The sequence below is a fragment of the Sinohyriopsis cumingii genome, chromosome 4 (genome assembly GCF_028554795.1).
Source record: "Sinohyriopsis cumingii isolate HCF-2022 chromosome 4, ASM2855479v2, whole genome shotgun sequence".
Lineage (NCBI taxonomy): Eukaryota > Metazoa > Mollusca > Bivalvia > Unionida > Unionidae > Sinohyriopsis > Sinohyriopsis cumingii.
Window position 1 is genome coordinate 130,749,076 of NC_142964.1, and position 20,845 is coordinate 130,769,920.

The window sequence follows — 20,845 nt, forward strand, 5'->3', positions numbered from 1 at the left end:
ATTACTAAAGGCGGTCTAGAGAAAATTATTCTGACTTCAAAGGGATTGTTAAAATTTATAGCGGTTAGAGAAAGGAATCCTGATTGGCTGAACTAAACGAGGGGCTGTGTATTCCTAGAAGAAATTCAAGTTTAAAGTAATCTCCCTTATCCATTCTAAGTTTCTGAATTTAGCTCCCTTAAGTAATAAGTATAGCTCCTTATCGATACTGCACAGTGCTAATGAACGCAGTCTACAACCAAGACGGCTGATGACAAGAGACTAGAAGAAGAGAGAAAAAAGGAAAAGAAATACGGCCATGCCGACCTCACCAACAGTAATTTGGAAAAGACCGGAAGCACCAGGTGATGCTGAGATGCGGCAATTTGATTTCGATCAACCACTCGATTATATGATGAAATTTGTTTTATCGCTATAAAAAGAACGGCTAATTGAATTTCGCATAAATTTTGTAACTATATTTCTAAGAGAAATTGAATCATGGAAATGTCATATTCAATTTCATTTGTTTATCTAATTGATTAAATTGTTATATTTTGCATACGAGGACTCATGTTATTCTATTATATATCCCTGCTCAGATCTCTGTTATTCCATCCATTACTTTCATATTTTATTATATCATTTACTCTTTCCGAGCAATAACACATTGGTCGATCATTTTTTAGATAACGTTAACCAACGCACCATTAGGAGTGGGAGATCACACATTCCCCACCTCTGGCACGTACCGAATATTATTATCGAATGATATACAAACGATAGGCTGGAATAAATGTTATGTAATCAGTTTAATCATCAGCGTTGATTATTTTAGTATAATGAAAACAGTTGCATATTGAAACTAATGTAAAACACTGATAGCAGATTTCTTTTAAAGATAAGGTGCTCTGCTTTTGTTTTCTATCACACGATTCAGAAGAATAGTTCTGCCTTGATTCAGAGTGATGTTAAGGAAATTTGTAGGCTTTGCTCATTATTTAATAGGAAAGTCTTGCTACCAGCATCTCGATTCATATAAAAATAGTTGATATTTCAACTACAAAGCGGTTGGCGTGTCTAAAAGCCAAATAGCACAGATGCAAGATGTTACAAGTTATTGCTGATCAGCAGCATCTCGTTGACTCTGAATAGCGTGCCAGACTCTTGACCTAAAAGGTTCAGTTTCGAATCCTACCAACGGATTAGTTCGGGTAGACTGCCATGGTGTGTTCCCCGCGGTCTCTGATAGTTTGATACTAAGTCGCCTTTCCTTTACGCCTGATCTGGTGATAATGAGAAAACTTGATTTTTCTTTTGTCATCGGACGTGGTTTGTTCCTATGTGATCAATTTCTCATAGTAGATCAATCCTGAGATGGAAAGGTCTCCATTGACTTGTCGTCCAAAATGAAGCAATTTAATGTGCTCACCGCAAACAACAGACAAATGGCCGCGGGGACAAAACCTATAACGTGGTCTTAAAAATAGAGACATGTTGAACCTAATTTGTCAAAGGCTTTTTTAATTAGCTTTTAATATTGTGTACCACTGTTCAAATTATTTTGGTAGAAATGAAAGAGCCAATCTATCAAAGATATATGACTAGGCTGAACTTTAAGCTTTTTAGGCATGATCAAAATTCAATCGTTCACTGTGTATCGCCTTTACGTTTAATTATCTTGACTGCCATGATTACACATGATTACACATCACGATTTTGTGTTTTACATGTTCTTTTGAAAACATTTTTACATTATATGCTGTCATTCCAAAATTATGCTCAAGGGAATTTGAAAATGATGAAAGCTGGTCAGGTTTGTGCATGTGTTTTGTTAAGAAAATTAAGATTCGTTCAATAATAATTTGCTTTATTAATTAATTTTGTTTTCTTCCGGGGCATAAGGTCAGTCAACTTGAAAATAGGCTATTCGCCTCAAGTCTCAAGGTACCGCTGAATAGAAGAATAAGAAGAAAAAGAAGAAGAAGAAGAAGAAAAAGAGGAAGACTAATAAAGAAAGAAATAAAGCGAGGAAGAAAAGACGGGAAATTTTCATATAATTTGTCATGATTCATATGATTTTTAGAACTTTGTAATTTCTCGGTGCCTATTACGAGGAGTCTCTTTCAGTTGAGATTTAAGCGGCCATTGTCCTCGTAATTTGCACTTTCTCTATCACTTATTCAACCTCAACGGATTTCATATAATTATTTCTTCACACCCTATTCTCTTTACTTCCGTATAGCTTTCGTTAGATATGTTTTAATAGTCTTTTCCACTGTTAGGCGAGGGATTATTTTCCTGATACGAGTATTTGATTCACGGCATTCTCATAGTTTTCGTTGTCGTTGCCCTTGGTATCATCCAAACATTGCACTGTTTTGCTGACAATATGTGTGTATAATTTTTCATGATGGTGTGCATACTCCTCTCCGTGCTGCAAAATCACAATTTAGTCAAAATTTTCAGACCAATCTATCAGTCGTCAGTCAGTGAATAACAAACAACGTTCAGTCGACGGACTTTGAATAAATCTCTTTATCAGAAGTTGCATCATAGTTATTTCGATCAATAGCTTCATCATACGTACATTAGTATTATATCAGGGTATGTCTCATAACCACCGCCAATGTATTTCGTTAAAAAATTATATGTACAATATCTTCTGATTATACGACATGAACTAGAATCATAGAGCTAACACTTTTCTACGTGCTGGGCTATTATTCAATATTTTGCACAACATATTATTATTTCCAGTGAACGGACAAAAAAAAAAAAGAAGACAGAATTGGCCTAGAATTTCAAATCAGTAACTGTATTATATCGAAATATGCCGTCTACCAGGTTTAAAAGAAATGGTTGGATGTCTGCCTTTGATGCCAGGACCAATTTGTCATGTGCTCTCCAATGCTTATCTCGTATTTTTATCTCTGATAATTATGCAATTCGAAAGTAGTCACAAGTTTAATTGATTTCATCATTTGATTCACCGATGTTAAAATTATTTTTTTATGTTTTTAGACTGTCATATAAAATCTCTCCTAATCACCACTGACCTCTCGATAACCCAAATCATCATATTCATGATGACGGGTCAGCTTCATTAACGACAGGTCCTAGCTGATAGAGAACCTTGTGCAAGCCATGTCGAAATATCATCTCGGAAAATTGTTCTAGACTTTCCAAACAACAGATGACGATGCATCGATGATGATTTTGGCTTTTTGAGATCATATCGAAAAACAACCTAAACGCGACTAGATTAAAAATGCGGGGGTCAAGCCGCACATAAAATCCCCATCGGATATTAGGGAAAAAGAGCTTATTAAGACGACAGCATGCCGGCCCGACATGGCGATAAATATGTACCACGTGATACATGCAAATTCAGGAGAATACTCATTTAACGCACAGCTGATCACCATATTTATTTCAGAAGCAAAAATTGCTCTTTTTGTATAAAAAAGCACTAATTCTCCCCAGCATGATGGCGCACTCTTTTCTTTCGTTGTGTATGTAAATAAGGCTGTTGATTGTGTCATTGTGTATGATGGCACCAATGACTCAAGATAATATTCTCATCTGGAGTAATTATCATGAATAATATATAATCGGGGAAAATTGACTATTACTACAACGTAATCGATAGAAAGACCATCATCCGAAAAGAGAACTAAGAGATAAAGTATTAACTATCTGTTGGAATAAAATGCAATAATAGTTGATTTGTTGAGTCATTGATGTAATACCTTAAGTAAAATTTATTGCTTGCTTTTAGGACTCCATGTGTGCTTAAAGACCGTCTCAACATTTGATTTCAGAGTTCATCCTGATCTCTTACTGGTTATTTGTAAAACCAGTGCCATTTATTATGACTATTTTCTCACTTGATCCGTTGTCTGGTCGATCAGTTTTATCCCCGATACTCAAAAGCAGGTTTTTTCGTGAATTATTTTCCACACTACATTTGTAATCAATCAGTTTTCTTAGAAACAAAGCATCCATGAAAATTTCATAATATTTAAATATAGATTTAAACCGAGGTTATTATGAATGAAATGAATAAACTGCAAACACGGTGTTCGATCAAAAATGTGCATCGTGAAAACAACCCGGGATACTGTAAGACCAAATGCCGTCACTAAAATTTGTCAAGCGAATCGTCTTTCTAGGGCAACAAGAATTAAATGCATTGAATAAAATGAAACAAGAATTAAAGACATTTTATAAAACCTATTTTGTTATAAAGCTAAACATGGTAAAGTTAGTGAGGCGAATAAGCAAATGTGCAAAATCGAAAACAACCGGCTTTGACGGCGCTAAGGACAATTTATCTACAAAAAATGATAGATCGTACAACATTTTATCTTGATAGACTTTGGAGATCGGAAACAATGATTCAATCTAATAATCACTCCATTCGTCTCTAGAGGGCACAGCAGATCAGGAAATGTGTAAAATCTGGTTTCTTGGAAAGAAAAGTGCTGAATAAATGACCCTTTCTCTATTTCAGGCAGAAAGGCCAAGATGTCTGATGAAAGGTTACTCATTAATTTCCCTCGTCTGCAGGAGTACCCTAGTGAATTATCCAGACAGTCATTCTTGCTTTGAATGATGAGGCGGGAAGACCTTAAAACAATTAATATGGGAACCATTCTCGGCCAGACAATGGAAGAATTTTTGACTTGAATGCGCAAAACCCCAATATGATATTCGGATACTTAAGCGCCAAAATTACGTGAAATTTTGACTTTATTACTACTAGTAATAAAAGACAGCATTGAAATAATCATCGGATGCATTACATTTGAATTGTAAACTGTCGCTATTATATCAATTATGATGAATCCCGTCGATAATCGTTCTTATCGTAGGCCAAGAAAATACACATCGCTGTTAAACGATATTCTAAGATGCTTTGACGTTGGACCAGCTCTTGGATAATCCAATTCTTTCAGTTAGACTTATTGTTTTTATGTTTATCTCTTTAACACTACCTTAATATATAACCCTACTGGACCCATGATGCATGAACCTTAAATGACCCAGCTACCCCTATGGACTTTAAATGCTAAAATATCAAATTTGTGTCGACAGTCGAAATCACTACATTTTTAAGCATGTTTGATTCTGATATTACACAGCTGAACTGTATGCCAAATGTGTTATTTTATTTTACAGCTGCTGTTTCTAGTTTCAGAAATTTCACCATTGTCAATTTTTTTCATACAGTCAGGTAACTATATTTAAAAATAAATTTGACAAATGGCAGGATTATTATTATATCAATATAGACCTAGAGAGGAAATTACGTGTATTTACATCTACTTTTACTACCTCACGTCAATATTTACAGCTTTAATAAGAAAATGCGGAAAAAGAAATTAAATCGGAATAAATTTTATCGTCCATGATTTTTAATAATGGTGCATGAACAGGTTAGGATTAGGGTATTTCTCCTTCTCCGTTGAATACGCTAACATGAATTATATTTTAGTATGGTCATTTGTTACTTTTCAGTTGATGACAGGCAGTTGTAATGAGACAGAGCTAATTTTGTTTTCATTTTCGATTTAAAATCTAATCAATATGGAACAAATGAAAATCAAATTAATGAGAGCAGTGTCTTTAAATGTTTACTGACAACGTGTTTAGTCTCTTAGACGTATATTTCTTAATTGCGGAGAAAATAACTAACTTTTATTTCCAAAGTTCGCGGAGTTTCCAAACGGCTAATTATATCCTATAATAGAAATCTCAATATTTGACATCTTTTTGATTTTTAAGTTGAGATTAAATGATGAGAAGCATTTAAACGAATTATACTTTAAGCAATGTCCGCCAAGTGCACAATAGGTACGGCCATTAGGCTCCATCATTTTACATTAACAAAAGCTTTACAACTGTTTCAACATTTCATGCTGATTGAGAGAAAGTGCGAAGGCACCAGCTCTAATTTTATTGCAATAAAAGTGAAAGTGGTTGAAAATTACTTCACGGTGGGGGTCCGTTTGCGTCCAGTGTTGACGATATGAAAGCAGATTACACGATGTGTTCTTTCAACAACAAAAATGTTCAAATAAAAGTACGCCGAAGTTTAATGACTAGTTGGAAACCACAGATAATGACAAGAAATCTGCAAGGGGGTTACAGATCCCATGATCGGTCGAAATTTAACCTAATTGTTTTTTACTTATGGAGCGAACTGTGTGTTACTGTAACATTCAAAGACAGCTATTTTTTGGGACTTGGAGCTTGCTCAGTGCCTTTAAGTGCAATAATTAGTGGATGCACGCCACCTTTGTGTATAGATGAGGGTCACATTTAAGGTAAAGCCTAAGTTGTCATCAAAAGTCATATTTGAACACAAGATCATCAAATGCGATTACAGTCTATCGTAACCATATCGAAATTTATATATATATATATATATATATATATATATATATATATATATATATATATATATATATATATATATATATATATATATATATATATATATATATATTAGAAATGTCAGTTATATTGAACAGTGTTCAAAATATAAAATATACTGTCAGAAACGCAGAGTAAGTCTTTACAATTTGAATGACGTATTGTGTGTGTGTGTGTGTGTGTGTGTGTGTGTGTGCGTGTGTGTGTGTGTGTGTGTGAGAGAGAGACAGGTGTTTCTGCGCTCTCTGAAACTTTGACGGAAGTTATTCGGAAAAGTCCGGTTGCAGGTCTTTTCAGGTCAGGAAACTATAGAGTCCACTCCTGTTTCTTAATCTTGCTAGCAGTTTCCGTAACAAAGAAATAACAGAAACCATAAGAATTCGCCTCAACTTCCGTCATCAGAAACCAAACAATCCGTGCCAGTTTCCACTGCTTCGTAACACTGAGAGAGAGAAAAAAAAAAAGAAAGGCAGAAACTACACGATACTGTTTCAGTTTAAAATGTTTCCTGGCCGTCTCCTTTAAACACAATCAACATTAACTAGAAGAGTAAATGGCAGTTTCTCCTCCGTAGCTTGCCTTTAATTATTTTTGTCTTTTGTTTTATTCTAAAGAAAACAGTAACATGCAATATTTATGGTATATTTTCTTTTTTAAAAACTACCAGTGAAAAATTCACCTCAGAATTAACTAATTTTTTAAAAAAAAATGCTTTTTTTTTTTGCAAATCCTGCCTTGTTATTAAGTTACTGATGTAGATACAAGTCTCCTTTTATTACTTTTTAAAATAACTTTACTGCTGTAAGTACTTTTGTTTTGCAATTATAAATAATGTTTTTTTGGCTCGACAAGAAGAATATTTAAACAACGTATCCCAGTATTCTATCGGTTCTAAGGCCATGGGTATCCTAGCGGTCTAAGACTCCAGGTATCCCAGCGGTCTAAGTCCACGGGTATCCGAATGGTCTAAGGCGCTCGCCTTTGCATATTACTGACATCTCATCTCTGTCCGAGTGGGCTGGGATCTCAGACTCAGCAAACGTGGGTATGTGAGAAAGCCCGTCAGCAGCTTCCCGTTAGTTGATGGGTCTTCCCATGGTTTTCACGGGTTCATCCTCCACCAAATATACTTGCCGTTATGTACATGATCATGAATGGGAAATATCATATCATGTGCTGAAAAATGGCGTTAAACCCATGATAACAACAACATGGTTGTATGAAGCTAGTTCAGTCTCTGAAGAAACAACAACAACTTCCAGATCAATTTGCTCGAACTTATTTGAAGCATTTCCATTGATGAGGGTGACGGAAGCTGAGTACAGTTTTCAATTGTCGCATTTTGTGAAGTCAAATATTACCATTTGCATGAAAAAGTTTTTTTTTTATTTTCCATTTATAAAATCAAACCAAATGAAAGACTTTTCTCTTTTTTCACGCTTATAATTCGAAGGTGTGTGCAATAATGATACGTCTCGTCTGCTTTGCCTGTATAGCAAATTATCAAAAAATTTGGCATAGCTAATTAATGCAAGAAATGTAGGTCATTGCAACTACAATTTTCATGATATTGTATTGACCATACATAGAGCATTGTCTAATAACTAAGCCATACGCGATAAAGAGTGTCTGTGGTACACATTGCTGTAGCAATTATGATCACTGGATATATTCAAAAAACAATGTGTGTGTGTGTGTGTGTGTGTGTGTGTGTGTGTGTGAGAGAGAGAGAGAGAGAGAGAGAGAGAGAGACTTGGAAAGAACGAGAGAACGGGAGGGAGAGAAATAACATTAAAGCGTTAACTTTCACTCGTAAACACATTGCAATGATCCGCACGATTCGATTTATCTATTGCTCTAAAAAAGCACAGGAATCGAAATGATAAATCATATCATGGAAAAATAGAGTCTTGTCTTACACATTGTTCTTTTTCTTCGTCAAAACAGGGTTCACCAGTCTCCTATTATAACATAATTTATGGCTTGTATGATAGTAGCAAAGACTGTTAAATATTGTCCGCCACACGATTCTTTTTACATCGTACACTTTTACTTAGGAAATATATTCAACCTCCAAATCCCCTTATGCAACAAGATCTAATAAATCGGACACTTAGGCATCCTCTAACAATACTCAGTGGCAAAAGACGGACTGACCCATCTGGCGATTTGCCCGACGGATTTATAGATAATATTATAAGGGCAGGTGTGTCATGGGCTGCCATGCTGGTTGGAAACCCGACGAAAGGGCTTGTCCACATTTTGGGTCTGCCTCACGCTGTCTAATGGTATTGATAACAAAAATATCGGTGCTATGTGGGTCCAACATTTTTATCCGTTTCTTCTTGTTCCAATGGTATATTTATCCAATTTTTGCTGATGTTCATTTTTCCCTGTAAGGAATTCTTCTTCAGCGGTACCATCGATTGTATAGTAGGACTTGTGTCAAATTAAAACTTCATGCAAAGTATCATTATCACATACCATTCTCCTCTTTAGTGTCTAATACATGAGAAGTGCGTCAAATATTGAATCTCTTTCCCCAAATGTTATTGCCATAAAAACGCAACATAAATAAATATTGAAACATACGCAATATTTCTTGAATTGTACTATTTTAAAAATTTAAAATGAAAACTAGATATATGCAAACAAATGTCAAAATGAATAAGGTATTATTTCAGAAACGTTGGTTCAAAGATTCAAGAACAAACTAAAATGTTAAAAAGCGTCAAAAGAATTTTTTTATGATAAAAAATAATAAGAAATGTTTAATATTTAATTACCACATCAAATCTAAGTACACATTTCATGCAAAACAAAATTTGTATTAAATAACACATGATAATTTAATTACGTTGCCTCTTAATCAGCCCTCTGCCTGACAATTTACTTACGTTGCCTCTTAATCAGCCCACTGTATGATAGTTTACTTATGTTGTCTCTTAATCAGCCCTCTGCATGACAATTTACTTACGTTGCCTCTTAATCAGCCCTCTGCATAATAATTTACTTATGTTGTCTCTTAATCAGCCCTCTGCATGACAATTAATTACGTTGCCTCTTTATCAGTCCTCTGCATGATAATTTACTCATGTTGCCTCTTAATCAGCCCTCTGCATGATAATTTACTAACTTTGCCTCGTAATCATCCCTCTGCATGACAGTTTACTTACGTTGTCTCTTAATCAGCCCTCTGCATGACAATTTACTTACGTTGCCTCTTTATCAGCCCTCTGCATGATCATTTACTTACGTTGCCTCTTAATCAGATAATTTACTTACGTTGCCTCTTAATCAGCTCCCTACATGATAATTTACTTATGTTGTCTCTTAATCATCCCTCTGCATTAAAAATATACTTACGTTGCCTCTTAATCATCCCTCTGCATTAAAAACATACTTACGTTGCCTCTTAATCAGCCCTCTGCATGACAATAAACTTACGTTGCCTCTTAATCAGCCCTCTGCATGACAATTTACTTACGTTGCCTCTTAATCAGCCCTCTGCATGACAATTTACTTACGTTGCCTCTTAATCAGCCCTCTACATGATATTTTACTTAAGTTGCCTGTTAATCAGCCCTCTACATGATAATTTACTTACGTTGCTTCTTAATCAGCCCTCTGTATGATAATTCACATACGTTGATTCTTAATCAGCCCTCTGCATGATAAATTTCTTATGTTACCTCTTAATCAGCCCTCTACATGACAATTTACTTATGTTGCCTCTTAATCAGCCCTCTACATGACAATTTACTTACGTTGCCTCTTAATCAGCCCTTTGCATGACAATTTACTTACGTTGCCTCTTAATCAGCCCTCTGCATGACAATTTACTTATGTTGCCTCTTAATCAGCCCTCTGCATGACAATTTACTTATGTTGCCTCTTAATCAGCCCTCTGCATGATAATTTAATTGCGTTGCCTCTTTATCAGCCCTCTGCATGACAATTTACTTATGTTGCCTCTTAATAAGCCCTCTGCATGATAATTTAATTGCGTTGCCTCTTAATCAGCCCTCTGCATGACAATTTACTTATGTTGCCTCTTAATCAGCCCTCTGCATGATAATTTAATTGCGTTGCCTCTTTATCAGCCCTCTGCATGATAATTTACTTGCGTTGCCTCTTAATCAGCCCTCTGCATGACAATTTACTTACGTTGCCTCTTTATCAGCCCTCTGCATGATAATTTACTTAAGTTGGCTGTTAATCAGCCCTCTGCATGATAATTTACGTACGTTGCCTCTTAATCAGCCCTCTGCATGACAATTTACTTACGTTGCCTCTTTATCAGCCCTCTGCATGATAATTTACTTAAGTTGCCTCTTAATCAGCCCTCTGCATGATAATTTACTTACGTTGCCTCTTAATCAGCCCTCTGCACGATAATTTACTTACGTTGCTTCTTAATCAGCCCTGTGTATGATCATTTACATACGCTGATTCTTAATCAGCCCTCTGCTTGATAATTTTCTTATGTTACCTCTTAATCAGCCCTCTTCATGACAATTTACTTACGGTGCCTCCTAATCAGCCCTCTGGATGTGCATAAAATACAGCTATAAACATTTGCCAAGTTTGGTGGTTTATATATTGGTAACAGAACGTTTATGTCATTACGTAAAGTAAAATAAAAAATAGCAAAATGCACTACATAAATATACGCTGATTAGGAAAGGCAGGGTGCATAAAAAATAAAAACTGGAATTTTGCAAAAACTAATAGCAATCCTGTTTTAATTGGCATAAAATCGAGATCTTACTCTCAAAATAACTCATTAAGTTATGAAATGAATTTAACTGCATATGATTTGTTAACGAAGCACTTAATAGTAAAATAGTTCTTGGAAAACAATACAAAATATATGTGTACAATACATAATATGTGTGTACAGTATAAAATATGTATGTACAGATTAAGTACAAAATATGTGTGCACATAAGAAAATGTGTGTTAACGATACAATCGGAATGCAAGTCTGGATACGATCAGGAGGAATATAAGGTAAGCATCTGAATTTATTACAAAGATGTTTGGCATATCTTTGTATCCGGTACAGCGCGAGAATTTACGAAATAGAAAAGAGCAAGATCGGGGAATAAGAAGATCATGGTTTTGAAAGGGAACGAGGGTTATGATGATGTATTAGCAATATGGATAAATATATATCGTAGGTATTTAGTTAAAATACATTTGACAACATTTTATATCATGCAGATATAATTTTATGAACAATAAACACTTGACCAATAGAAACTACCAGTCTGGGTGACAAATTTGTTTTGACCAATTGAAACTATCCATCTGGGTGACAGATAATCTACGACCAGTATAAACTACCCATCTGGGTGACAAACTGTTTTGACCAATATAAACTATCTATCAGAATGACAGACATTCTTTTACCAACAGATACTACCCATCAGGATAACTTACACCCAATAGAAACTACCCATCTGGATGGCGGACAGTCTTTGACCAATAGAAACTATCCACATGGATGGCAGACAGTCTTTGACCAATAGAAACAACCCATATCGAAGATGGACAATATCTGACCAATATAAGCTATCCATCAGGATGGCCAAAATAATCAAATTCCCTATAATTGATGACTGGTTATGTGTGTCCGCCCATAACATTTACACATTTTTATAGAAGATTAGTTATAATAAAGTCGACAATAAATGTTTTTACGTGACTTAGGACTCAAGTGCATAACTACCCATCTTTTTCGTATCATCTGGATACATCAGTATTTCTTTTGGGAAATGAAGCAAAATTAAACTCATTGAGGAATCATACAAATGTTTACCATTGTACATGTTTATTAGAAAACTATTTATTTTTGTACAGACATGGGATTTACCTTTCATGGACTATTATAATAATTAATGACAATAACGAAAAAGCTCTGTGTGCACAACGTCCAATACGCTTTTTACCCCGGAAAATAATTTTGAAGATATAACAATTATGCTGTACCTCAATAAGTGTGTGTGTGTGTGTGTGTGTGTGTGTGTGTGTGTCAAAAAGACAGAAAGTTCGCATTTTAAGATCGTGTTAATATCGGATTGGGAGATTGGCTTCAGTATTACGCTTATAACCTATAAACTTCATTATGTTAATATATTCAGTTACGCTTCCGAAAAAAAAATCTTAACAAAATCTGCTTTTTGTGACAAATTAGTGTGCAGGATAAAAGACAAAGATTCTTCAGTAAAAGTAGCTCAAGTTCACTTTCCCTATTATTAGGTAAAATTAAATATCAGCTTGGATGGAAACTGGAGAGCTTCGCTTAATTTAGAACTAATTATTCCGTTGATCGAAAATGGTCTTTTCTTGATTATGCATTATTTAGAAGCTACATTCAAAGTTCGGTAGGTATCAAACTTGAATATTTTAATTTTTAAAAAATTCCTCGTCATCGGATTTTGAGCATTTTAGATGATTATCTTAATGAGATATTTTTCTTGATACTGTTGTCAATTTGTATTAAACCTAAATTAGTAATGGTACAAACGAAACTGATATTGTCAGCGGTGGTACAAAGAAAACTCGTATTCTCCACGTTGGTAAGAACAAAACTGATATTGTACACGGTCATACTGATTATTCATTTTTAGTATGGGACATGCCATTTTTGGCTAATGGGTATAAATCCTTCAACTCATAATGGATAATACAAGTTGTTGAGGCTTTCCTTACATATGTCTGTTATGTTTTCACTCAGTGTATTTCCCTCTCTGATAGTGATCCAGACCCAAAGACCAACGTTTTGGTACAATTCTTACTTAAGGCACAACACTTGAAAATTGATAGATTGAAGAAAATCCAACAACACTAACAGAATATTTCCATATAACATGCAAAACTCAAAGCAAATAATTTGAAAAAGGTTAAAGAAAAGTCTGTTTATCAAAGAAAAATTGTTCCGAATGCAATTTTTAGCAGGGATATTGATTGTTTACCGACAAGTTCGCAATGAGAGTGTAAAAGAATAAAATAAAATAGAGACAAACAGTCATACTTATAATTATATTGTTATAACGGATATACAATATATCAATTTAAAAGAAATAATAGTTTTATATAGTGCATTGGCATTAAGTTCATTAGGATACAAAGTATCTAACTTATGAATCCAATAAGTTTCTTTTATGAGTCTATTCATGTCACCATGCACAATATCTATTGGCATGAAAGAAAAATCGAGTAGAGAGTTATTATTGGCGTTTGTGTTTTTTTTTTTTTTCTTATATCACAAGCCATGAGAGTGTGGCATAATGGATTGCTACTGAAAGTAACACAATTTGGAAATGGTGAGAATGTATTGGCATGGATAGAGGATTAAATTACTAAGTTCAGAGAACGATCGTCATTAGTTAATTTTCCAACCTGGGACAACCAATTGTAGTTGTGCCTATTCCAAAGATATGATACTAAATGCAAAGTACATCTGACCTATTTTTTTCCGACTCTGTGAAATAGATCCGGAGATTCTCATTATGTGCCGTAACCGACACTGAAACCACTACAACTGCAGCGGCTAGATTAGTTTTTGGTCTACGAAATACGCAAGTAGAGAAGCACTATATCGTTAAACAAATTGGCCTACCAGTGTAGAGAGAAGAAACATAAAAACCTTTGTCCTTTCGATAAATTCATCAACAACTATACATATATTATGCAACAGACTTGCTTCCAACTCTTTGTACAAGATGTAAGTAAAACTTGAAAAATGCAAGCAGTCTTTTCAATTTTAATGTCGTACATATCTTTCTGAAACGTTCCTTCCACCCATCTGTCACAGAAAATGGTTTACTTCAACCTACACTAAGCTGTGATTGACACATTCTACCTCTCCATACAACAAGTTGTGATTGACACATTCTACCTCTCCTTACACCAAGCTGTGATTGACACATTCTACCTCTCCTTACACCAAGCTGTAATGGACACATTCTACCTCTCCATGCAACAAGCTGTGATTGACACATTCTATCTCTCCTTACACCAAGCTGTGATTGACATATTCTATCTCTCCTTACACCAAGCTGTGATTGACACATTCTACCTCTCCTTACACCAAGCTTGATTGACACATTCTACCTCTCCATGCAACAAGCTCTGATTGACACATTCTACCTCTCCATGCAACAAGCTGTGATTGACACATTCTACCTCTCCTTACACCAAGCTGTGATGGACACATTCTACCTCTCCTTACACCAGGCTGTGGTTGACACATTCCACCTATCCTTACATCAAGCTGTGATTGACACATTCTATCTCTCCTTACACCAGGCTGTGATTGACACATTATACCTCTCCTTACACCAAGCTGTGATTGACACATTCTACCTCTCCATACAACAAGCTGTGATTGACACATTCTACCTCTCCTTACACCGAGCTGTGATTGACACATTCTACCTCTCCTTACACCAGGCTGTGGTTGACACATTCCACCTATCCTTACACCAAGCTGTGATTGACACATTCTATCTCTCCTTACACCAAGCTGTGATTGACACATTATACCTCTCCTTACACCAAGCTGTGATTGACACATTCTACCTCTCCATACAACAAGCTGTGATTGACACATTCTACCACTCCTTACACCAAGCTGTGATTGACACATTCTACCTCTCCTTACACCAAGCTTGATTGACACATTCTACCTCTCCATGCACCAAGCTGTGATTGACACATTCTACCTCTCCATGCAACAAGCTGTGATTGACACATTCTACCTCTCCTTACACCAAGCTGTGATTGACACATTCTACCTCTCCTTACACCAGGCTGTGATTGACACATTCTACCTCTCCTTACACCAAGCTGTGACTGACACATTCTACCTCTCCTTACACCAGGCTGTGGTTGACACATTCCACCTATCCTTACACCAAGCTGTGATTGACACATTCTATCTCTCCTTACACCAAGCTGTGATTGACACATTATACCTCTCCATACACCAAGCTGTGATTGACACATTCTACCTCTCCATGCAACAAGCTGTGATTGACACATCCTACCTCTCCTTACACCAAGCTGTGATTGACACATTCTACCTCTCCTTACACCAGGCTGTGATTGACACATTCTACCTCTCCTTACACCAAGCTGTGACTGACACATTCTACCTCTCCTTACACCAGGCTGTGGTTGACACATTCCACCTATCCTTACACCAAGCTGTGATTGACACATTCTATCTCTCCTTACACCAAGCTGTGATTGACACATTATACCTCTCCATACACCAAGCTGTGATTGACACATTCTACCTCTCCATACAACAAGCTGTGATTGACACATTCTACCATTCCTTAAACCAAGCTGTGATTGATACATTCTACCTCTCCTTACACCAAGCTTGATTGACACATTCTACCTCTCCATGCAACAAGCTGTGATTGACACATTCTACCTCTCCATGCAACAAGCTGTGATTGACACATTCTACATCTCCTTACACCAAGCTGTGATTGACACATTCTACCTCTCCTTACACCAGGCTGTGGTTGACACATTCCACCTATCCTTACACCAAGTTGTGATTGACACATTCTATCTCTCCTTACACCAGGCTGTGATTGACACATTATACCTCTCCTTACACCAAGCTGTGATTGACACATTCTACCTCTCCATACAACAAGCTGTGACTGACACATTCTACCTCTCCTTACACCGAGCTGTGATTGACACATTCTACCTCTCCTTACACCAGGCTGTGGTTGACACATTCCACCTATCCTTACACCAAGCTGTGATTGACACATTCTATCTCTCCTTACACCAAGCTGTGATTGACACATTATACCTCTCCTTACACCAAGCTGTGATTGACACATTCTACCTCTCCATACAACAAGCTGTGATTGACACATTCTACCACTCCTTACACCAAGCTGTGATTGACACATTCTACCTCTCCTTACACCAAGCTTGATTGACACATTCTACCTCTCCTTACACCAAGCTGTGATTGGCACATTCTACCTCTCCATACACCAAGCTGTGATTGACACATTCTAACTCTCCTTACACCAAGCTGTGATTTGCACATTCTACCTCTCCATACACCAAGCTGTGATTGACACATTCTAACTCTCCTTACACCAAGCTGTGATTGACACATTCTACCTCTCCTTACACCAAGCTGTGATTGACACATTCTACCTCTCCATACACCAAGCTGTGATTGACACATTCTACCTATCCTTACAACACGCTGTGATTGATACATTCTACCTCTCCTTACACCAAGCTGTGATTGACACATTCTACCTCTCCATACACCAAGCTGTGATTGACACATTCTACCTCTCCTTACACCAAGCTGTAATAGTCACATTCTACCTCTCCTTACACCAAGCTGTGATTGACACATTCTACCTCTCCATACACCAAGCTGTGATTGACACATTCTAACTCTCCTTACACCAAGGTGTAATGGACACATTCTACCTCCCCTTACACCAAGCTGTGATTGGCACATTCTGCCTCTCCTTACACCAAGCTGTGATTGACACATTCTACCTCTCCTTACACCAGGCTGTGGTTGACACATTCTACATCTCCATACAACAAGCTGTGATTGACACATTCTACCTATCCTTACACCAAGCTGTGATTGACACATTCTACCTCTCCATACACCAAGCTGTGATTGACACATTCTAACTCTCCTTACACCAAGCTGTGATTGACACATTCTACCTCTCCTTACACCAAGCTGTGATTGACACATTCTAACTCTCCTTACACCAAGCTGTGATTGACACATTCTACCTCTCCTTACACGAAGCTGTGATTGACACATTCTACCTCTCCTTACACGAAGCTGTGATTGACACATTCAACCTCTCCTTACACCAAGCTGTGATTGGCACATTCTACCTCTCCTTACACCAAGATGTGATTGGCACATTCTACCTCTCCATACACCAAGCTGTGATTGACACATTCTAACTCTCCTTATATCAAGCTGTGATTGACACATTCTACCTCTCCTTACACCAAGCTGTGGTTGACACATTCTACATCTCCATACAACAAGCTGTGATTGATACATTCTACCTATCCTTACACCAAGCTGTGATTGACACATTCTACCTCTCCTTACATCAAGCTGTGATTGACACATTCTAACTCTCCTTACACCAAGGTGTGATTGACACATTCTACCTCTCCTTACACCAAGCTGTGGTTGACACATTCTGCTCTCCTTACAACAAGCTGTGATTGACATATTCTATCTCTCCATACACCAAGCTGTGATTGACACATTCTATCTCTCCATACAACAAGATGTGATCGACTCATTCTACCTCTCCTTACACCGAGCTGTGATTGACACATTCTACCTCTCCGTACAACAAGCTGTGATTGACACATTCTACCTCTCCATACAACAAGCTGTGATTGACATATTCTACCTCTCCATGCAACAAGCTGTGATTGTCACATTCCTACCTCTCCTTACACCATGATGTGATTGACATATTCTATCTCTCCATACAACAAGATGTGATTGACACATTCTACCTCTCCATACAACAAGATGTGATTGACACATTCTACCTCTCCATACACCAAGCTGTGATTGACACATTCTACCACTCCATACAACAAGCTGTGATTGACACATTCTACCTCTCTATACAACAAGCAGTCATTAACACATTCTAACTCTCCTTACACCAAGCTGTGATTGACACATTCTACCTCTCCTTACACCAAGCTGTGATTGACACATTCTAACTCTCCTTATACCAAGCTGTGATTGACACATTTTACCTCTCCTTACACCAAGCTGTGATTGACACATTTTACCTCTCCTTACACCAAGCTGTGATTGACACATTCTACCTCTTCTTACACCAAGCTGTGATTGACACATTCTACCTCTCCTTACACCAAGCTGTGATTGACACATTCAACATCTCCTTACACCAAGCTGTGATTGGCACATTCTACCTCTCCTTACACCAAGCTGTGATTGGCACATTCTACCTCTCCATACACCAAGCTGTGATTGACACATTCTAACTCTCCTTATACCAAGCTGTGATTGACACATTCTACCTCTCCTTACACCAAGCTGTGGTTGACACATTCTACATCTCCATACAACAAGCTGTGATTGATACATTCTACCTATCCTTACACCAAGCTGTGATTGACACATTCTACCTCTCCTTACACCAAGCTGTGATTGACATATTCTATCTCTCCATACAACAAGATGTGATTGACACATTCTACCTCTCCATACAACAAGATGTGATTGACACATTCTACCTCTCCATACACCAAGCTGTGATTGACACATTCTACCTCTCCGTACAACAAGCTGTGATTGACACATTCTACCTCTCCAAACAACAAGCTGTGATTGACATATTCTACCTCTCCATGCAACAAGCTGTGATTGTCACATTCCTACCTCTCCTTACACCATGCTGTGATTGACATATTCTATCTCTCCATACAACAAGATCTGATTGACACATTCTACCTCTCCATACAACAAGATGTGATTGACACATTCTACCTCTCCATACACCAAGCTGTGATTGACACATTCTACCTCTCCATACAACAAGTTGTGATTGACACATTCTACCTCTCTATACAAGAAGCAGTGATTAACACATTCTAACTCTCCTTACACCAAGCTGTGATTGACACATTCTACCTCTCCTTACACCAAGCTGTGATTGACACGTTCTAACTCTCCTTACACCAAGCTGTGATTGACACATTCTACCTCTCCATACACCAAGCTGTGATTGACACATTCTACCTCTCCTTACACCAAGCTGTGATTGACACATTCTACCTCTCCTTACACGAAGCTGTGATTGACACATTCTACCTCTCCTTACACCAATCTGTGATTGACACATTCAACCTCTCCTTACACCAAGCTGTGATTGGCACATTCTACCTCTCCTTACACCAAGCTGTGATTGGCACATTCTACCTCTCCATACACCAAGCTGTGATTGACACATTCTAACTCTCCTTATACCAAGCTGTGATTGACACATTCTACCTCTCCTTACACCAAGCTGTGGTTGACACATTCTACATCTCCATACAACAAGCTGTGATTGATACATTCTACCTATCCTTACACCAAGCTGTGATTGACACATTCTACCTCTCCATACACCAAGCTGTGATTGACACATTTTAACTCTCCTTACACCAAGGTGTGATTGACACATTCTACCTCTCCTTACACCAAGCTGTGGTTGACACATTCTACCTCTCCTTACAACAAGCTGTGATTGACATATTTTATCTCTCCATACAACAAGCTGTGATTGACACATTCTATCTCTCCATACAACAAGATGTGATCGACTCATTCTACCTCTCCTTACACCAAGCTGTGATTGACACATTCTACCTCTCCGTACAACAAGCTGTGATTGACACATTCTACCTCTCCATACAACAAGCTGTGATTGACATATTCTACCTCTCCATGCAACAAGCTGTGATTGTCACATTCCTACCTCTCCTTACACCATGCTGTGATTGACATATTCTATCTCTCCATACAACAAGATGTGATTGACACATTCTACCTCTCCATACAACAAGATGTGATTGACACATTCTACCTCTCCATAGACCAAGCTGTGATTGACACATTCTACCTCTCCATACAACAAGCTGTGATTGACACATTCTACCTCTCTATACAACAAGCAGTGATTAACACATTCTAACTCTCCTTACACCAAGCTGTGATTGACACATTCTACCTCTCCTTACACCAAGCTGTGATTGACACATTCTAACTCTCCTTATACCAAGCTGTGATTGACACATTTTACCTCTCCTTACACCAAGCTGTGATTGACACATTTTACCTCTCCTTACACCAAGCTGTGATTGACACATTCTACCTCTCCATACAACAAGCTGTGATTGACACATTCTACCTCTCTATACAACAAGCAGTGATTAACACATTCTAACTCTCCTTACACCAAGCTGTGATTGACACATTCTACCTCTCCTTACACCAAGCTGTGATTGACACATTCTAACTCTCCTTATACCAAGCTGTGATTGACACATTTTACCTCTCCTTACACCAAGCTGTGATTGACACATTTTACCTCTCCTTACACCAAGCTGTGATTGACACATTCTACCTCTCCTTACACCAAGCTGTGATTGACACATTGAACATCTCCTTACACCAAGCTGTGATTGGCACATTCTACCTCTCCTTACACCAAGCAGTGATTGGCACATTCTACCTCTCCATACACCAAGCTGTGATTGACACATTCTAACTCTCCTTATACCAAGCTGTGATTGACACATTCTACCTCTCCTTACACCAAGCTGTGGTTGACACATTCTACATCTC